The 21,949-nt window shown below is 40.5% G+C and overlaps 1 protein-coding gene across 5 annotated transcripts in view; it reads right to left on the reverse strand.

Annotated features, from left to right (window-relative positions):
- Window positions 1-21,949, reverse strand: part of LRFN2 (leucine rich repeat and fibronectin type III domain containing 2) — a 258,824-nt gene that overhangs the window by 126,615 nt on the left and 110,260 nt on the right. The window contains exon 4 of one of the 5 annotated variants that reach the window (XM_080407892.1): window positions 2,300-2,392. The exons of the other annotated variants lie outside the window; for them this stretch is intronic. The gene's annotated coding sequence lies outside the window, so the exon portion shown is untranslated. The remainder of the gene's footprint in view (window positions 1-2,299; window positions 2,393-21,949) is intronic. 5 annotated transcript variants of the gene reach the window in all.

Consider the following 21,949-nt stretch of genomic DNA (forward strand, 5'->3'; position numbering starts at 1 on the left):
GAAAAGTGGTTTTCATCCGAAATCTGAATAGGATACGAATCGTTCATGCTTGTGCCTGGTAATAGTCTTGTGACTACCTATTTTCTCTTTTAAAATTTTTATTGGGTAGCTGGTAGAGGACAACGCCTGCTGTCAGACTGCATGGCTTACTTAAAACCCTGAAAGATTTCATTTGGAATAGTGCCTGCTTCTTTGAGGGTAGAAGCTGTCATACAGTAATTACATACTGCTGCATAATAATGTGGAATTAGTCTTAGGGTTGAAAGAGCTGATTTTATGGATAAAAATAACTGCATATTTACCCTTCAGTAATGTGGTTAGTAATGTCCATGTAATTATCTGGCCAGTCCCGGGGCAAGTCAGTTCACTTGCCCACCCATAATAAAATTCATGATAAGCAGCACGGGAAGCAGAAATCATTTGCATAATTGTCACCTGGATTCACCTTGCAGTCAGCCAACCTATGGGAAGGATGGCATCATCTAGCTCCAAAGAGAAGGGATACAGGGAAAACCTGTGCCACCTTAGGCTCCTGGTAAGCTTTCTGATGACCTCATGCTCTCACACTTCAAACCTTTATGTGGCAGCGACAGCGAAGCTCGCGCCTGCACCCACAGCCATCCCTTGCATCCTGCCCATTTCTCTTTGCACCATTATATCCCCTTTTTATAAATCTTTTCCAGCTTAATGTGCAAGTCTTTAAAGAATTTCCAGGCTGACTCAGAGGGCCAATTGTGACTGGGGGAAGTTGCAGTCCTGCTTCAGATTTGGGTATATCTTCTTACATAGGTTTGCTGACATTTTTCCTACATGTGCAGGACATAGGTAAACTTGTTTTCTTTCTGTCTCTCCCTTGCCCAGATCCTACTACTAAGGAGGGCTGACGAATGGGCAGATCATTCATTTCTAAGCCTCATTCTTCCTCTGAAGGAAGGGACAGGTTGACAAAGAGCTGTATTTTTCTGAGGGTTTTTTTGCCGAGACAGTGCATTCTAGTCTTCAAGCTCGTCACTTGTCACGGTAGCTACAGGCATAATTCAGGCTATAACTTCCAACATGGCCATTTTGCCTCTATTTAACCTATATCACCCCACTATATAACCTTGCATCCCTGTCCTCAGTCCTTGGTATATGCCATACCCCTTCTCAGTCATGCAGGTGCTCATACATTTGGTTTTTGGTTTTTTGGTTTGTTTTTTTTTTTTTTGGCACTTGTGTTTCAAGAGCAGTTATGGCACAATAAGAGATGAGACAAATCAATTGCCCCTCCAGTGCCTAAACAGTGGATGGCAGTCAGTCGCCTGTGCCTAAGCTGCTTCTCTTACTGCTGTACATGATGGGATAATTCAGTGTCTCACAATGACTCCAATAATCAGCCCTACAAGGCTACTCAAACTTTAGCAAACATGTGACACCAGAAACACATTTCACAAAACAGTCACATCGCAGTTACTTACACTTCATCATACAACTGAAATTACCATTATGTGGATATTTTATAATAAATTCTAGAAGTTAGTTCTTAATCCCCCAGTAACACACAACAAACACAAAAGAAAATCTATTACGTTGGTACTTTTTTGCTTTAACTCTTTAAAGGGGTCTTGCTCCACTTCCCTGTGAAAGGAATGAAAACTGGGGCCCTATATTTTGGTCTCTGTCCAATGGTGGCCAATTCCGCTCCTGGGTAAGGTGATTTGGTTTCTCCTCTATAGAATATGTGAAATGACTCAGAAAGAAGGATCTGTAGAAATGCAAGATGTTATGAATGCTGAACTATGTATAGTGTGTTCTTTGCGGCAAGGTTTTCTGTATGGTGTGATGTTAGTAATTATATACTGTTATTATATTTCATAGCAGAGGAAAGGACTGAAGCATCTGTGTTTGCTGAACTCTGCAAACAAGATGGAAGTGAGATACTTTTAGAAAGGATGGCTTGAGAAGAGTAATCTTACCTTCAATAGTAAATAAAAGGCTACTGAATAAAATGTTTGGAGATTAGCAAGTACGTTATTGATGCAAATCCATGGCATACTTAGCAAAGAGCTATAAATATCCCTTACATTATTATCAATTGGTAGTTTACTAACAGGCAATTGGCTTTTTGAATCTTAATTATAATTGTGTTCTGCAGCTTTAATTTAGTGTATTACCCTACCAGCTGAAATGATAAACAAAAAGCAGTTTAAAAGGGGGAGAAATAGATACAGTTAATTAGTAATAAGCCCTTTCATAGCTTCTCCCTCATCTACATTCCCACCCTCTGAATATCTATTCAAAAATGTGAATGCACACTTACGAGAGCAGTGTCTCCTTTAAGTGTCCCAATTCTCTAACCACATTTTTTCCGGATGCTGTTAAATATCACAGTGCTTTGGGGAGATGGTTGACTCTAAGCATCAGAGTGAAAAGCATTTGTAAAAAAAAAAATGGGGGGAGGAACAGAAGTTAATTACAGAAAATAGGGACTGCAACACCGAGAGGAGGCTGTGAAGCAGGAGGTCTAAATGGCAAAGTAAACCCTGATGGGGAAACCATCTGTGGATGGCTTGAAAGCGCATCATCTGCCTGTATGTGCTTGCATGAGTGCGTGAAAAAGGCGCAGAGAGTGCAGTGTGTGCTTTTGCCAGCAGGAGGACAAAACAGTAACAACCGTACTAGGATGGAAATATCATGGCTGCTGTCAGTCCGGTTGTTGAATGCATTCAAAAGTATTCATGCAAATATTGGTTGTCCGCAGGGTAAATTTCTAGCCTTTGTGATCTTTTGCCACCATCAGTATTTCAGGCTTCTGAGCCTTGGGCTTCTCTACAATGTAATCCTGAAGTGACCCGTTCAAGACACAGCAAAATAGGGTACAAATGCAAAGGGCTACCTATAGGGCACTGGTGAGAACAGAAGTGGACAGGGCTTCTTAAGAGTGGATGTCAATAGGGCAGCTGGTTTTCCTTTTTCTCTCAAGACAGAAAAAGTATCTGGGCCACAGATGAGGTAAGAATTCTTGAGTCTGCACAATTATGGATAGTATCTTCTAAAATCCAGACTCTCGCACAAAGCCATGGTAATTGCTAGTTGCCAAGTGGATCAATGCACAATAAAACTTTTTTTTATTTCAATTCCGGTAACTTTCATGTAAGACAGAAAATTAAATGTCAAGTTTAGGGTCTGTTTTTGCTGACCAGTTTGCTTACCTTGTTCCCAAAATCTCTTCTGACCTGCAATACCAAGCATTTTATGGGTTGCTAATAGTAGCCCTGTGATAAGCTCACCATTCTGATTTACATTTTAAAGGTATCTATCAGCCAGATAAAGCAGATTTCTCACAGCAAGTCAGTAAATCTGGCCCGAGTTCCTGTCTCAGCCCAAGATGAAAAACAGCCCCTTTAGTCCTCTTATAACATGGATTGGTATGAATTAATATGTGTAGGAGTCATAAACCTTGGTGTTTTGTATTCAAATTTTCCTCATAAAGATACAACTTCTGAGATTTGGCATCTCATTTCAGCAATGTCTCTGAGGCATTTTTTAATTCTATATTCATTGAGCGTTGCATATAAATTCCAATAACCTTTGTGTATCACAGCACCAAGTAAAAGCTAACTGTCAGACAAATAAGCTATAGCTGCAGCATACAAGCTGGGAAAAAAAGAAAGACAAAAAAAAAAAAGAGGAAAGGTGGATGGATAGCAGCTCTGACTATTGTCTCCAAGTGCCCTGGGACCCAGCTTCCAGGGACTGTATGGGTGAGTTAATATACTTTTCTTTGCCTTTGTAGGTGCTGCAGAGGAATTGGATTTTCTTTTCTGGAGATGTCCTTTTCCTTAACCTTCTCTTATGTCTGTTTTCAGTGAACCTCTGTGATAGGAAATCTAGCCCCCAGCTGCAAATCTTGAAGGACTGTGGTAATGAGTGAAGTTTCATGCATATTATCTGAAGGGGTTTAATCTACAATGTGTAAAATGGGATGGGACTATGTCAGGACAAAAATTAATCCTTAATCCCTTGCATTTCCAAAAACTGTGTGGAAAAGGTAGGTCTCGTGTTATCCCTGGTCCATGGCAGGTGGTTTATGCCTGACTCGCCAAGCAATGACGATGGCCGTAAGGAAAGCAAATATGTCTGCATCTGAATCTGTCCTCAGTACTACATACGTAGGAACACGGGTCGGGTGTTAAGCCACTGCTAGCTTGGTGAGCATCTGTGGGGCTGTTCGGGAGTTTAAAGTCAGTTATGTACCTATGTGCTTACAGGCTTAAAGCCAGGTTAACTAACATTACTTTTGTTTAGCTTTTGTCTTTCATGCTTGCCTAAGCTTCTGCACTCATCGGAGGTACAGCTGCTTGTGATCCGGTGTGCATATGTACAGAGCAACTTAGATTTTGGCTAGGCTTTTCTAGAAGCTGGTTTTATTGAGAAGAATTAATAGCTCTAACATGAAGTGCTTGCTTTCTGCAGCCACCTTATATTTTATAAACCACAGAGGGGGAACATTTACAAGCACACATTTCTCCAGCTATGTGTGGCTGTTGTTAGTAAGGTCCACCCATATTAATGTGACTGATACTGCTTCCACAGTAACAGGAAAAAAAAAAAAAAAGAACACTGGGTGAAGTGTAACAAATTCATTGCCCTTTGTACAACTTTTTCTTCAATACTGCAGCCATAGCAAGGATGCAACCAAAAATATTTTACTACCCCTGTACCATCATGAGGGTCACTTATGCCATTTGCTTTGTTTGAGGGCTCTGCTCTTGTTTTCACCTTTCCAAGCAGCTGAGGGTCTGTCCTACCTGCTCTGTGCTCCCCAGCCCTGGAAGCAGTCCTAGGCTGGAGGTATTCAGGAAGAGCTAAGCTAAAGAGGTGTATGCCTCTAAATGAAACTGACTCACAGGATGGTCTTAAATGTAAGAGAAGTTATGGTTGCAGTATTTAAAGAATTGGTTGTAACAGGATTCAGAACAGAGGTAAAGATAATCCATAAAAGGCAATTTTCAAGAGGGCTCACTCTGTGAAGGCTGATTTAATCCATCCAACGGATCCCCCAGGAAATAACCCGGTATCTTCCTAGGCAGGGCAGTCTCACACAGGAAGATATTGTTCTCTTTCAGTCTTTCATTACCAAAACTTGTGTTTATTTGTGTGCATTTTGGGGAAGTTTTTCTTTATTTTTCATAACGTTCTCCCTGATCTTTCCCTGACACTAGTCATATAATTTCTTTTTTAAGTACCAACTTTACCTAGTTCCTTTACCATTCCCAAGACTGAAGCAATGTATTTATCAAAAACCCAAATTATCAATGTAGCTAGTCAGGTGCAGAGCTAAGTCAGATTTATTTCACTTATAACCTGAACATCCTTGTATGACCAGGCTATGAGCATGGTGGAACACACAACTTTATACAACACAAACATCTATTCACTATGGGATTTTGGTAAGGGAAACTCTGACCTCACAGCAGCTTTTTTGCGGAGGTATAGGGCTATAACACTGATAGTGTCTGGCCTAATGCCTCATAGCTTTAATGCAGACAAATGTTTTCATCCTTTCATGTCTCCTAGTTTACTAAGGCATCTCATTTCCTCCATTAAAAGCAGTACTTTCCATACACTCTAAAGGAACAAATCGATACATTAATGTTCCAGCACAGTCAACCCCTGCAAGTAGTCACTTCTTCACATTTCAGGTTACTTAGGCCAAAAAAAGAACCTTGGACACTTCTATGAAGGTTTAACATCCATAATACTTGAAAGACAAAAGTAACCCCAAATCTTACCAGACAAATTTCAGAAACAGACGAAACTTTCAGCACCTTGCTTCTGTTTGACATAGTTAAACTACTAGCAAGTGCTGCTTATGTGAGGTCTTGGAATCCACCGTACAAATCCCCTTCCTAGAGTCACTTTCTTGCAGTATATAGTCATCACCCGGAAAGGGCATTGCGAGCACTAATGTAAAAATCTATGTGCTCACATATGCTTGTGTACATGAGGAATTTCACTTTTCACGGTTGTTTTGATCCAGGAAAGTCATAATATATTTGTAGTTTCTCTGCCAAAGATACGGCCCCCTGGCTGCTGGACAGTATGTGTGTCTAACAGCCTTAGTGACCCTAAAGCACTTACATCCTGGGATGTGCTTATACCTTAGTTCCTAGGAAATGCAGCAAGAGGAAACCAGGTATAAGTCTATTAGATCCCACCTCGCTTTTACTAGCACTTTGCTGAAATGGAGACATCATTATAAGCCATTTGGTTTTAAGAAATGTGCAAAATTAGTCAAGCTTTAGAGATTCATTTTGTGAGAAAATAAAACTTAGTGAACACATTCTGTGTACTTCTGAGCATCTGCCTGTCTGGCACTTCCCCACGATACATTTGGGACATTTTCATCACTTCAGATAAAATTTGAAGTGCAAAAGCCTCAGAAATATTTACTACTGACACATTTCAAGAATATAGAGTAAGTGTCATGAAAGCAGAGGAGAGAGCCTTCATTACCTTTATCAGATTTCTACAAAGGAAATAATGCATTGTGAGTCCACCTCTTATTGGGTATCAAAGAATCCACGTGGAAGAGAGATGTTATTAATATCCTGGCTACTGAAAAGGCTTTAACCTGAGTTCAGCTCTTTTAGGCAAGAGGCAGTCCGCTCTGCTGTTAAGGTGCTCTGAGCTGTGCAGGTTCTCCAGTGTCTGCTAAGCAGTAAGCTCACACTGCAGTCCTAGTATAATTCAGTACATCAGTCAGGGACACATCTCCTTTGGAAGCCAGAATTTCTACTAGTTTCACAAGAAAAGGGCATTCCAGACAGCACAGGGATGTAGATGCTGATGAGGATGCAGACCTGGGAAACTCTTCAGGGAACCTGGATGCTCTATTCCAGTTCACTTCAGTGGGCCTTGAAGGTCCATGTTCCTGAGATGTTTTTTAAAGAACCTTTGCTAGATAGTAACATAATTCTGTGAAAATAACTACACTGCTGTTAGAATGGGGGCTACTGTTTCTGCAAACACACTGTGCAAATCTGAGTATCATTTAGTGATCTAGTCAAAAACCAAGAGTTTCCACCCGACGGGCCACTGCTCCATTATAACTAATCTCTACACCCTGACTGATCTGGCATCATGCCGCTTGAAGCTTGAACTGAAAAGCCTTCATGCAGACAGAGAACAGGGCAAAAGAAACATGCGCTTAAAATTCCACTTAGCAATTGGCCTGAATTTCTGGTGCTGCAGAAGATGGAAATTTTTACTCTAGAACGATGTTTACCTTCAATGCCAAGGTCAGTTTCATTTGTATCTATCCTGAAAATCATGGTTCAATTTTTAATTCCAGAATGCTGATCGTAGTAACTAAATTAATTCAGTCCTGTAGCACGAATCCAATAGGCATGTTTGATTTACTCGTTCATTAAAAATCATGCTACTTTGGGCAAATACCTACACAGAGCACATAATTTCAAAATGAAAACTTTACATCTCAGAAACACTGGAAATATTTTGAAAGCTTCATTTAATACCTCTCCTAAAGTGGTCTTGTGATACCTGAACAATCTCACAAACAGGTTTTGTCAACACAGACTGATACATATCAGTGGGTAAAACTTCTGGCCAGCTAGGAAAAATTATCTAGTTGTAGGCAGAACTTGTGAGTGTCACATTATAACCTTAATAATCACAGCCAGATTTTGTTAACTAGTGTGATTTTACCTGTGAAAAATAGATCCAGTTCCATTATTCTACCTTCACTGACCGGAAAGCACAGGCTTTAACCATTTAATTTGTTGGGACAAAAAAACTGCTAAGCTACTTGCATGTTTTTTGAATATGCACAAAATTTAAACATGCAGACAGTTACTTGTAAGCATACAAAAACAAACTGAAGGGAAATAGGCCATTTAGAAAACCCAAGTGTAGATGTTTGGTAAACAGACAAATTTAGGTAACACCACTTGATATGTGCATCTATATTTACTTCAGCTGCATGCAATGTCACTTTTCTTCAGGAGCAAGACACTGCCCCCGAATTGCCTGAGCCAACCGACGAGAAGCTGTGGGTGGAGGGTGAGAGAAACCCCAATGTGGCTGAGCAGTTACCTGGTGGCTCCTGGCCAGGGGAAGAAATAATCCATTTCCCTAGGCATGGGGGGGTGTTGCATCAACAACAGGTCTGTGTGGCCTGTTTCCTAGAGCTTTCCAGTGCAGCCACATCTGTGGAGAATGGCAATTTCCTAGTGAGAGTGACACAGGAAATGCAGAACGGCATTTTCGACATCACTCATTAGAAATGCCTTGGGTTGGTTTGTTTTTTTCCCCTAGAACATTTGCAGGTCCGTTTTTTGTGTGTGTGTGTGTTTTTGTTTTGTTCATTTAATGCCCCCCACATTTATTTTTGGTCCCTGTTTTAATGCTGTGTTCCAGTCTCCACCAGATTTCATCTACGAACTCCTGAGTCAGCTAAGCTGAACCCCTTTGCTGTTTTTACCCATCCAGTTCATTTATTTATCTGGTTCTTTACAGCAGTTCTGCATTTTGCTTTATCAGCAGAATAGAGAAGTTACCAGTTATTCTGTCTCTTGCTTATTTTGAACACATAAGGAAGCTGCAAAGGTACTAAGGAGCAGCTGTCTCACCGATATTGCCTATGGTATGAAACATAAATGTCCATCAACAAACCCTGTTGCTTTCTGCAAATACAACTGGAGGCCTGTTCTCATCATCTGAATCCAAATTCCCCTTGGTTCTGAGCCATAACAGCAAATCCTCGGGTAGCTTTTTATCCCTAGCTTACTTTAATTCTTATAAAAGCCTTTATGTATTCTTATTTCCTTCCACATCAAACGAAAAGGGGGATAACTAAAATTAGGATTCTCTTCTTTATCTGGGCTTATAACCATTTTATTTTTTTTTTTATTGATCCTGCATTTAGCCCTAGAGAAAAACCCTGTCCAATATTCTTTGGGAAGTATTCTTTATTCACAATACAGACTGCAGTTTTCCCTTCATGTACAACCTACATGGAAAGAGGCACTGGTAGGAAAAACAAGGCATACATACCAAAAGATCTTTTTCTGATGTTTCTCATAAAATAAATTGGGCACAGAAAGTCACATGCAAAGATTTGGAGATGCTTTGAAACATGTGCAAGGCAAATTGAAGTCTGCACTAAAACAAACAAACAAACAAAAAATAAAATTGTGCTGAATGTCCCAGAATAGGATTCCTACGTATGTTAGCATGGACATTTGGTAGCAGAGGTCCCCCGTTATGAGGAATATAACCCCGATGTTTTGCATTGTGGTTGGCTCATGGTTTGGTAAGAAATTAGGAGTCGTCTGAGAAGGAAACATGAGACCCCTGCTAGGCTGCTGCATGACACAACAATTCATCAGCCTAATCAACATTTTACTATATTTTCTTGCTTTTCAGTGAGTTTGGACAGAGCTAGATTTGTCAGTTAAGTTTCCCTTTCCAGTCATTCTCACTTTCCAATTCCCATGCAGGAGGATAATTCATATTTCTCTGGAGGGCTTTAACACTCCCATTATTTCTACTGTGTGAACAGGGGATTCTCAAAGTTGTAGACTATGTCACACCTGGTTATACAGCTACATATTACCAAACTGCTGTGTCACTGAACAGGAAAGAGAGGCATGGCCTTTTGATAGTAAACACCTTTTCCTTCATATGAGGTTCTTGCACTCTACGGAAGAGACTACTGCTACCTCGTTTTTACAAGTAAGAAAGAAGAGGCACAATCTGCCTCAAATATCTTGCCCAAGATCATTCACCAAGTCCCTCCTGGAAACCCCAGCTCTCCCAGCTCTCATACCTTCTCTTTTGCATGGTGATGTTTCCACATGTAGGGCACGTCACTGTACAATTTGCTGATACAAGTCTAGTGTCATGGATAGTGTTTGTGTAATTATATTGAAAGGAGAGGCTGCGGTGCCTGCATCTCTGGGGAAGAAATCTGGCCCTCAACACTAACTGCTGGGTGACTTTACCACTGTTCTGATGTGTAGCCTTGGATGAGTTTCACTTAACTTTTCTTTCTCCTCTGTAAGATAAATATACCTACTGACTTCTACTTACTGTTTGTGAGGTACCCGAGGACCGTATCTGTGTGTAAAGACAGTTTATGGGGAAGTTTGCTGTCATGGCACAGGAAAGGGGGATCATAAAGAGGCAGCTTTGTAGCCTTTTCCCTGCCCAGTCATGGGTTCATTATCATCCCCAGGCTGGCAGTCAACAGCAGTCAGATGCCTGTGTACGGCTGACGTGACTCCAGTCCCCAGTGCCCTGTCAGCTGCCCCGAGTACCTGCAGCACAGAAGCCTCTGAAAGAAGCTTTGCCATTTTCCTGATATCTCACATTCTTCTCCTTCAATGACTTAACCACAGCTCAGAGTCTCAGCTTTCATCAGCAGTGAGTTCATGTACAGTGGAGTACATTTCTAACTCTCCTGGCTGTGGAGAAAACTCGACTAGTGCAAATGAGTACACAGGGAAACAGCACCACAAAAGCAAATGGAAGGCAAACAAAAACCACCCCCAGCCTATTACATCATAAATAACAGTAGTACAGGTGTATCATTTCAGTCGTGCTGATGAGGCTGAAGGTTTTGAATATGAAGCCATACAAGGCACTGCTATTTTCCTGCCAAACTCTGACTGGTCTGCAGAGACTTGTCCCAGGAAAGACAGAAAGTCTTCCAGGTAAAGCTAGAGGGAGGTGAGTAGAAGGCAAGATGAGGATAGCTGCTTTTCTGCTACACTTGCTATGTTTATTTATAAGGAAACAAAAGCCTTCAGTCCCCAGGGCATCTCCACATAACACCTTTCACTGGCACTAAGTCAGCAAAAAAGAATAACCCTCTTAAAATTAAAATTAAGGGAAAACATGCTATAAAATAAAACATATAAACCACAAATATTTCAAATATATATTCTGCTTCACTTCGCAGTTTCTGCTCACCAAGTACTCACAGAATGACAGTCTTATCAGATAAGAGTGGCCAGCTGCTATATGCTGCATTTAAATTTATATTGCAAACAACAGGCTCCATTACCCATGGATTTTCTTGTTGCATTCCTAATATTGTCTTTCTGCATGCTTTATTGTTCCTCATTTCCTTGCACGCTCTTCACTTTCTAGTGTGTGCCAACACACCCTGGTATTTGTTTCAAGCATTTTGGCTTCTTTACTTACATGCCTTTGACTAAATTTCCTTTTTTATACCTCTAAACACTTTCTGCTTATCAAACACCATCTCTAAAGCTGCTGCCTCATATACTCTTTGCTGTTGCTCTTTCTGTTGACCCCCCCTTCTCCTTCATCCCCTAATCATTTGATCATTGCAGTTCTTTGATGTGCGAGTCTTCCAGTTCGAGCCCAATTTAATTATGTTTTTCAGAAGACTGACCTCAATGGTCCCAATTTGTTCAAGACATTTCCTTCATTGATCCAGGGCCAGATCCCTGTACTGCCTGTTCTAAACTAGATTCCTGATATTAGAAGCAGCCATGTTTTAGCTCTCAAGGTCAGTTTGCATATATCAGCAGTTAATTGCACAGATTTATTTGCAGTGGATACAATAGACTCTTCCCTGCCCTTAGGTCTAGGTGCATTAACACAAAATCAAGGGGAAACAATTAGAGGTATTCTCATACTACAGCAGATGTACATGCTTCGCTGTTCATAAGCATCCTCAAAGAATAGATTGCATTTTTCAGTCAATTGCAACACATCCCAAAGGTCTGTACGTTTAATTTCTGCTGGGCTGTTATGAAAACAATATCCAACACTACTGGACTTTCCCTTCTTAAATTTTCCTCCTGTTATCCACTGTTAAGGAAATAATCAGAAAGATGTTTCAGGCTTTGAGGTGGAAAGTCAAATGTATGGTTTCAAGAAAGAATAGTCCTCTAGAACATTTACAAAGCAAAACACACTTTCTTGATGGCATTCAGAGTGGGTAGAAGCTAGCTGTGTTTTAAAATACTGGTCTGATATATATAAAGAGCTCCCCTATATAAGCAAACAAACGGTTGCATTCCTCAGTAGAGAAGTACAAGATTCCTATCTGCAGTGGAAAAAGTTACAGGAAACTGAAATACAATTTTGTATCCCGGGGAGTGAATCTGCAATATTCCAGGCAAGAAAAGGGGAAAAAATGTCCATGGCGATTGCTGCTATTCATTGCTTATGTAGGGTCCGTGGTTAGTGGAGATTCAGAAGGACTAAGAGCTCAGTGGCAGCTGCACAGTGACGGCACTGTGCCAATGAGCCATGTGTATGCAATGAGCATGAGGTGTGGCAAAGATCTCTCTGAATTAGACTGAGCTAATTAAATACCGCTCTGTGCTTGACAAGATCTACAGATGCCTCAATCCACTTTGTCCAGTTCTACCCAAGGATGATATCAAACCTAAGTAGACCAGGACAAAGACATTATCCTTGCTGCCAAAAGCTAACAGCCTGAATGAGGTCAGCACAACCATTATGTTTGACCCTGACTGAAGTGTGTCAAGAAATCAAGCCTCAGGATAAAAGCGGAGCTGCTTCAGGACCCCAAAGCAGAAGGCTAAAACTGAGATGTGGTATCTGCTAGTGTGAGAGAAGAGGTGCTGGCCTTCTGGACTTTAAAGTGAGAGGTGCTGAAATCAAGAGAGATATTGACAGTTCCTCCTTCCTCACCATGACCATCACAAGATGTTACTTTTCATGCTGATGGAAGATTTTTTGCTTGTGTTGAGTTTGTAATTTTAAATACAAGAGAAAAGTACCCTCACCTCCCTTATGCTATCTGTATATTTCTAACTACATGGTGTGAGAAATCACAGAAATTCCAGGATATGGATGTTCATATAAAAGAAGAGATTAACACAATCAGATAATCATGATTCAGAAATAAATAAAAAAAAAACTCTTGGATTATCTGTCCTACTATCTCACAGTTCCCACTGATTTTCCCACATATGTTTAAATGACCAAGAAGCACATCTCTTACCTCAACCAAGTGACTCACAACGTAACACCTTTCAGTCTCAGAAATATTTTATAACACCCCAGCCCAACCTGGTTTCCTGATTAAACTTATCTGCCCAGCACACACCCGACTCATTCTCGCACTTCTGAGTTCACTCACAGCAAGGTCTGCAAACACACGCACATCCTTGTAACAACTACTCAAAATGGGAAGAGAGAGTGTCCATCCTGTGGGGATTGGTTCCTGCTTGATATTTTCCCACTCCTGCTGCCTCCTGCTTGTTGGCTCATGAGGGATGCTTTGTCTGACTGAATTCTGGAGATTGATCTGTCCTCTCCTTTTTCTGGACTAAGTTCCAGCCTCTGTTCTCAAAACCTGTGGGAGATTTGCACAAGTGAAATGTGAGTAAGGATTGCAAGACGTTGACCTCTGAGTTGCAGACTTCTTGAAAAAGGCACCAAAAAATGGCAAACAACCTGTCCAAGGTACATCATCCTGTCAGCTGGGAGCTGCGTCACAAGAACATCTCAGTTCTCCAGTACAGAAGGACTCAGTGGTGCCTGCTGACAATAATAATTGGGATGATGAATACGTCATCTGTGGTAGGCCCTCTGCAGGGTGTCATTGCCAGAACATCAGTGAGTGTTTGACGCTTATTTGCCCAAAGAATCATCATAAATCTCCGAGTTGGCAGGAGAGCCCTCCTGTGCAGTGAAACCTCCTGCGAAAGTATTTCTTGATTTCATTCAGACAATCTTGTTTACTTTCTCTCTTTTCAATAGCTTGATTTTTCTTGGATATCTGACATGCACTGGAGTATACTCCTGCTCCCTTTCCTTTTCACCAGTAGCGAGGATGGATGCACTGTGGGTGTGCTGGATGCCAAGGAGTCTCTCATTACCTTGGTAACAGCAGTTACTAAAGTGGAGCAAATAAAAGTGAAACAATGCAGACTGAGCTAAGGGTTACGGCACTTGATCTCCTTTGCTGATAATTTAGTCTGTAACCTCTGTTTCCCTACTATCCCCTCTGTGCTTTTTTTTTTCTCCAACAACTGAAGAGGAAAATTATGTTGCCCAGTATACAGTACTGAGACTCAAAAAATAATGTTCAATGTAAGGCATTACTAACACTTTGGTGGGAACTAGGAAAAAAGCGCAATAGAGGGTGTTAAATACATGCCGGAGTTCACATGATTAATTCCATGCAAGCCACAGTTTTGCTGATGATCACCACAAGCACAGTGAACAGAAGCAGGCAGCAGACACAGCAGTTAGTGCACAGAGTGAGACCAGAAACTCCACTGGGGGCTTTGCAATGGTGGTGACATGTGGCAGGGCACAGTCCCCAGAACCCACTTGAGCAAGTAACCATAGTACACCAGAGACCTCACCTCAGGCCAGGCTCCAAAGGGAGGATGCAGCTGTGCACACCTGGGACTACAGAGGTGTCTGGGACCTCATGGCGGGACTAGGACTAAATGGGCACTTTGCCCACAGGTGTATGCTGCTGAAGGGTCTGTGTCACCAAGTAAGAGAAATTATGAGAAAGAGATCAACTGGATCTTCTCCAAGACTCTGCAGGTACAACAGCCTGAATCCCCAGCTGTGTTGACTGAAAGCCAGCCATCTGGAAAACAGTTTTGCAGACAAGGAGCTGCAAGTCCCGGTGGATACCAAGTTGAACATGAGTCTGAAATGTTCCTTCTTGGCAAAGAACATCAACAACCTTCTTGGCTGCATTAGGCCATGTGATACCAGCAAGTTGAGGGAGATGTTCCTTCCCCTCTACTCAGCACTGGTGAGACACTTGTGGAGTGCTGGGTCCTGCCCTGGGTTCCCGAGGGCAAAAGACACATGGAAATTCTGGAGTGAGTTCAGAGAAAGGCCACAGAGATGATTAAGGGACTGGAGCATCTTTATTATGAGGAAAGGCTGAGAGAGCTGCAAATGTTCAGCCTGGAGAAGGCTCAGGGGTGATCTTATCAATGTGTACAAATACCTGATGAGATGGGATAAAGAAGATGGAGCCAGAGTCTTATCAGTGGTATCCAATGACAGGACAAGAAGAAATAGGCACAAACTGAAATCAGTAAATTTCATTTAAAAATAAGAAAAAACTTTTTTACCAGGAGCATCGTTGAACACCAGAATGGGTTTCCCAGAGAAGTTAGGGAGTCTCCATCCTAGGATATGTTCAAAACCTGACTAAATGATTTCCAGAGGTGCCTTCCAAACTCAGGTATTCTGTGGTGTAAACTGGTTGCATATTTTTATGCTACTTATAAAGGGCATTCCTGATATCAGTGCGGAGCCAGAACAGCTTCTGCCTTTGTGCTGTCTGCAACATTACCTCTCTCACACACAACTTTGAACATAACAGGAGATGAGTAACTAGACCAGTGAATGCTACAATAATGAAGTCTATTCATAAGGAAATTAATTTCTAGTGAAGATGATTCTGTAAAACTGGCTTTTATTACAGCAAATACCTCTCTCTCCAGAACACAAGCTAACAATTTCCCCCATCCATCACACTTTGTAGTCCTGGCTCAAGTACCAGGCAGAGCTGAGAGTCAGCTTTCATGGATCAATATTCCAGACACAAAGGGGGGTCAGATTGCACTGGCTGATAAACTATAGTAAAGCCATTGCTACAAATCAATCCTTTGTTAAAATGACGAAGGATGATTGCAACAAAATGATGGTTGGGGAGGCAACGGTCCTAAATGCTTTTCAATATTATTGCCCAGTTTGGAAATCATGTTAAATTACACAAACTTTTTTTTAAAAAAATATTAAAATTCTCTTTTTTTTTTTCAGTTTAGGTAAATTGTGGCAGAAAATGAAATCATCATCTCACTTTTTCCTAAGCCTATCATAGGAGTGGGAGTGCAATGGGAGGGTGGCAGGGAGGGGAAGAAAAGAGGTTTGTGCTCATCACTCCAAGGAGGGAAAGTGAGAACAGTGATAAAATAGGCTGTTTATAGGCAGAGATAAACGAAGGGCAAGCAGTTCCAGTCTCCCTGGCTTGTCCTGACTTCCCACCTTTCCTGGTTGATGGTTCAGTGCATGTGCTTCATTGCAGTAATGTGCCTTGCCACATGTGAATTTTCTCTATCTAGAGGTGAAGACTAAAGATCACTTGGAATAATTCATATTAATGTCTTCCATCTTTCCAGAGAAAGTGCTGAATATAAAATGCCAATGAATACAATCTAAGGAATTTCAACATATAAAGAAAACTTGCATCTTGAGAGATATAGATGCATGTCTGGCATGATGCAAAGAGCCACAGAATACAGTGATGACATGTTCAGAAAACAGACTAAACCTAACCAGATACATGGAAATACTTCCCTCAGGTATCATATCTTCCATTTGACCACAGCTCATGCTGAAGAACGTGGTCAGACACTGCAATGAAAAACTATAGAGGAGAGCCACAGGGGAAACCTGCTGAAAAGTGCACTCTAAATCAGCAATGGACTTGTAGGAATACCTGTGAATTGCTTTACTACTCTCCAGCACATGAGGCCCTGAGAAAAAAAAAACAAGTTTTGTTGCTACCTCTGGAACTGGGTACATCATTGCTGCAGTGACATACAAGCCCTAAATATTCACAGAATGTTTCATCTCAGGTACAGAAAGCTCGTATCTCTGTGTCAAAGCCATCTTACAGTCAAAATAATTCCTCTGTCAAACTGTTCAAAACCTGACAACCACAGCTATTTTGTTGATGCATGAAGGAAACCTAACTTCTCTTAATAAAGTGTCTATTGCTTAGGAGCCTTTGGTTTCTAGGAATTTACCATCCTTTAAATCCAGTGTCAGTTACTTTTTTACCAATACGATTCAGGAAGCATCTGGAAACTGCTTCCCATATGATGCAATATACTGAAACACTACAAGCATCTCAGGGTTCAGATACACTCACGCAATGCAGCTGCTTATCGAAATGCAAGCAAATGATTAATCAAAGCACAAAAGCCTGGGGAAAGATGCAAAATGTCCCACCTCATTTCAGGTGCCTAATTCACTGTTTTCTAGCATTTCCAGACCACTATGCTTGTACTGGTTCCTTGTAAGAAGCTGTCAACTCTTGAAGAGATTGCTGGCATGGAGAGAATATTCTTTAATGACAGGGCTGACTTTACCAAGCTGCCTTCCACTCTCTTTGTACAGAAATGAGCTGAATGAGAAGTTTAACAGAGCAAACATAGAGAAAACGCAAAGAACTGGAGACCCCTTGACTCTGGTTGTACCTCAATCGCAGGTGTGCTGTAACTAGAATCAGTTAAAGTTCTTCAGCATTTAACCCCTTATCATTCTACATTTAAAATAATCAGTAAAAAAAATAACACGTACCGGTTACAACAGTTTAACAAAGTTTGGTCATCAGAATTAAGGTCAGATGAGATTTCCCATCTTAGTCTCCCAATCATACATGAAGTTGAAAACAGTTTTTTTGTTTCTGTAGTGTAAAAGGAAGGTAAAAGTTAACTATGTGGCTTTAAGAGGTTGGTTTGAAGTGGTCACATATTAATAGAACATAGAAGAATTATATGAGACTTGTAATTTTGCCTGTGGGGTTTTTCACCCTCTCATAATAGTAATTGTTTTAAATTATACTACTTCAAGAACTGATTTATTTCAGGAGATTCCTGATATTAGGAATCCAGGAGTGATGAGATATGTATTTGGTCCTTCATAGCCACTAAAATACCCAATTTTTTGAGGTTTTCATGGAAATTTCCATGGCCAGAAATTGGAAGAAAGGCAGGAGACGGGGGATTGCTGCCAGTGGCACAGGTGGACACTTGGAGCTTCACCTTGCCATCACATCGCGCACTGGCTGCTGAAAACTGCAGTCAGAGCATATTTCGCTAAGGAGACAGCAAATCATTGGTACATAGTCTTTAAATGTTTTACAGAGTATAATTTCGCAGATGGATCCAGGGACGTTTTAACAGAACTATTATTTTTTTTTAAGTAGGACAGATTGGAATAAAAAACCAAAACAAAAATGAAATATATATATAGCAATGACTAACTGTCTACAAATAGTTGAAACATCTGACTGTTAAAGATGAAAAAGAATTGTTTAACACATTGCAGAGGTATATAAATCATCAGAATTTAGTGTGTATAAAACAGCTGAAGATGAATAGGAAAGATGATCTTGTCACACAGAGGGAATTAAATTAACTGCTTTGTCACAGACAACTGCTATTTGTCCTTTGGAAAGTCTCTTAATATTCTTCTCTGTGAATTCTCTCCTTACAATGAAAGCAATGACTTTCACTTACTGTTTTTTAGTCCTGTCACCATATTTGAAAGCAGTTTGGGCTGAAATTTTTTTTTCTGTGCATTCACATAATATATGGAAATTATATACCCAATTGCTTTGGGGGCCTCTCAGCACTGCCCTAATTAAATAATTATACTAGTACAAAAAATGTTAAATGTCATATTCTACCTATCCTAATTATATTATGTACTTAGTTCTATAATGTATATAATAAATTACTGTTTTCAAAGGATAATTTAATCTGAATATTAGCAGCCTCATTAAAGGCAAAGGCTACAATTTCAAAGAAACTTAGTGGTTTAGGAACTGCAGACATGTTTCCAAAAACAACTAAGGCACCTACAGGCTCTGGGTATCATTGAGAACCATTGGGAATCTCACTTTTGGGGAACTAAGTAATTTATGACATTTTTATTTAGGTATGAAACACAGTTAAGGACTTCTGAAATTTTGATCCCAGAATTCTTGACTGTGAAATAGCCTCCCAGGAAAGCAATGGGAGTTGCATTGCTAAAAAAACATATCTAAATGGTCTGGACACAGCACTGAAAATTTATCACAAGGAAAATCCTGGAGCAATGAACAGAGACCCTATGCTATATGAAGGATAGGACACTATAAGTCTAACAGATCTTCTTTTGAAGATCTTTCTTTTCAGTAAGTCTTTTGTAAAGCAATATTTTTTTCCTAATGGCAAAACTAACTGAAGAACCTTTTTTCAGTACAGCCTTACACTCACTCTGTTAATTCACTGGAGGATAAAGCTCCTTTATTAATATACTTTACACTCTCTCACACATATCAAATAATATGTCAAAAGGTAAGAAAGGAAAGCAAAGAACTTGGGTGACATTTGTTGACATTTCCAACACAGAGGAAACAAACAAGGTACGCCATTGCTGAATGTTAAAAAGACCGTGGAGAGTGAGTTTCCCCTCATCAATACGGCCCTCGGGGCACTTTTAACACAGTCTGATATCGTGTTCCCTAGCAGGAGGCATTCCTGCCACACTAGGAGACAGGGATGGCTCCTTTCAGCTCTTTGAAGACCTCAGTAAAAAGGTCACCGGATCTTTTTCTTTAATTTACATTTTTAAAAGATCAAGGTCACTTTTAAAAGAGAATAATCCTAACATTATAGAATCAAGATGCTCAGCCTGCATCTTAACAAAACATCAGCTCCAAACAGAAAGCAAAATCAAAATACAAACATTTTCATTTTTTAATTTAAAATTTAAAAAGAGATCGAAGGTTCTTTATTTTTCTTCTTTCGTTTTCTGAAATCATGTTAAGATCCCTTTAGAGGCTGCAACCGAGAAACATCAAAAACCTTAATGTGGCCTGAGGGTGGCTCACTACAAAGCCATGTGCTAATAATACCTTACATTTATAGCTCTTTTCATCCAGAAGAACTGGATCCCCAGGCAGTGTAGATGCTGTGTGTGCCAGTATAATATCTTTGAGTCCGGTCACTGACATGAGGTTGTTCCTGTGGGGACCCAACACCCAGCCCCCCAGATGCCCTGTATCTTTGGAGCTGGGAGAGCACCCTGTGTTACAGAAACTGTATGGAGAACTGCAGTAGAGGAAAAAGCAAAGAGATGAGCTGGAGCTTGCTAGAAGATGGAAGCTGTCTTGGGCTCACCTACAGCCACACTGCTGCAAGAGGCACCCAGGAACCTTTTGGAGGCTGGCTCTGCCCTGATGCTTTGGGGGTTCCAGCCTGGCAGCACCCCTCCTGACATGGCACCCCTCTCCCTGCAAGGCTTCCCATGTGAGGTGGAACAAGCCTCTGACCAGATCTGATCAACAATCTCAAAACAATAGCACAAACCACATAATTCATGTGGAAAATCAAAATTGCTTTTTTTTGGTAACAAATATAAACCTCGTGTTTCCATTATCTTAGCTTTACAGAGCACCAGCTCATCAGGCAGGAAAAGCTGATACGATGAAATCTAATAATAAAACACCAGGATTACACTGAATTCATTTTTACCACCTGCTAACTTTTGAATTTGTATTAACTTAATGTTTGGCATTTTACAGGTAAATGTCTTTCACTGTACACATTTTAAAAATGGTGAAGGAAAATGTGATATACTAATGTATCTCAGGTAAAAGATAAACACATTTTCTCTATATGTAGGAAGCTGCCCTTATATCTATGTCCAAATACTGAACTGCTCTGCAGTGATGCACATCAGCACGACCAAATAAAAAGTCAACAGAGCAGTGCTGATTTACATCTGATGTGTCTATTTCTAGAGCTTTACTACAACAGTAATAAAATAATGATTAATAATGATCACAGCTCGTATTATTTAGTGGCAGTAATCATGGAATATCTCAAAGCATTTGTAAGCTATTTGCACAGGGAATTGCAACCACAGTTATGTACAGACATACAAGAATCACATCTGTTATTTAAACATTCCATTGTATATCTTATAGGCCTAAGATCAAACACTGATTTAATCCTGTCAGCTTTACCACCTACACTTTCATGCTATGATTTTTCAAGTGTTTATCTATCATAACAATCCCTATATTTAAGATCATAGAAGCAATGCCCTTTTTCAGCCTTTCTGAAAATAATATTACCATCACTGGTAAAAAATACAATCACTGCTTTTATTTAAATTTTTCCTCATTTATCACTGTATTATGGCTCATGCAAATGTTTGAATTGCTCATTTTTAGGTTTAACAAACACTATCTACAACCCATAGCTTTATATTTTGGATATTAAAAAAAAAAGAGAATTTAAACTGCTGAAAAAAAATTGTCAAGCATACTTTCCTGTCATCTTCCCAAGTAAGCTGGAATGCTGGCACTCATTCTATAGCTCTAGTGTCATTTACATTTTTAATAAAGTAGCTTATTTACTGAAGTATACTCTTCCCCTTGCAGTTCTATGTCTAGTTGTACAAATCCTGTGTGTGCCAGGTTTCACAGATGAACATTCCTTTTCTGTGTATGCTCATAACCTGAAACTTCTAGTCCATTTGCCTCAACAGGTATAGATCCCTGCCCCCTAACTACGCACTGCAGAATTCAGTCCAGAATTCAGCCTTATGCAAAGTCCAAGGAAACTTTCAACTAATGAAGGCAACCAACTCGCAGCTAGGTGGTGTGGAGAAAATAGGGCATGACTGTCACTCACCATTAATGCTATTTACCAGCGTCTCTATCGCTGCACAGCAGAATACCTCACAAAGCCTCCCTCTTAGGTGGAGCCAGCTAAGTCTGTAACTCTCTGTGAGCACTGGATGACAAAATGCACCCAAAAGACAAGCCGTTGCCAGGTTTGGTTCCTGCAGTTACTTTGATCAATTCTATTTGATATGGGCTTTCACGTCCATAAGCCACCTAGCATGAAAGCACATAATCTCAGATATGACTTTATAGCTTTTAAAAGAAAGGAGGACATGGTAAATACAGAGAGGTGTGAGCTGTAACTGACTCCTTTTGAACCTGCAGTCACTGCGAGAGCTTTGCTGGCTTATTTCAGGGTTTGGCAGCGGTCTCTGACATGGACAGTGCCACGTTTCTAGTGGTCATGGTGGGGACAAGGGGACAAGAAAACACCCTGTCCTCTCCCCAGACAAACTGGACGTTGTCACCACACTTATCAGTACGTTAGGA

The sequence above is a fragment of the Falco punctatus genome, assembly GCF_963210335.1.
Source record: "Falco punctatus genome assembly, chromosome: 12".
NCBI lineage: Eukaryota > Metazoa > Chordata > Aves > Falconiformes > Falconidae > Falco > Falco punctatus.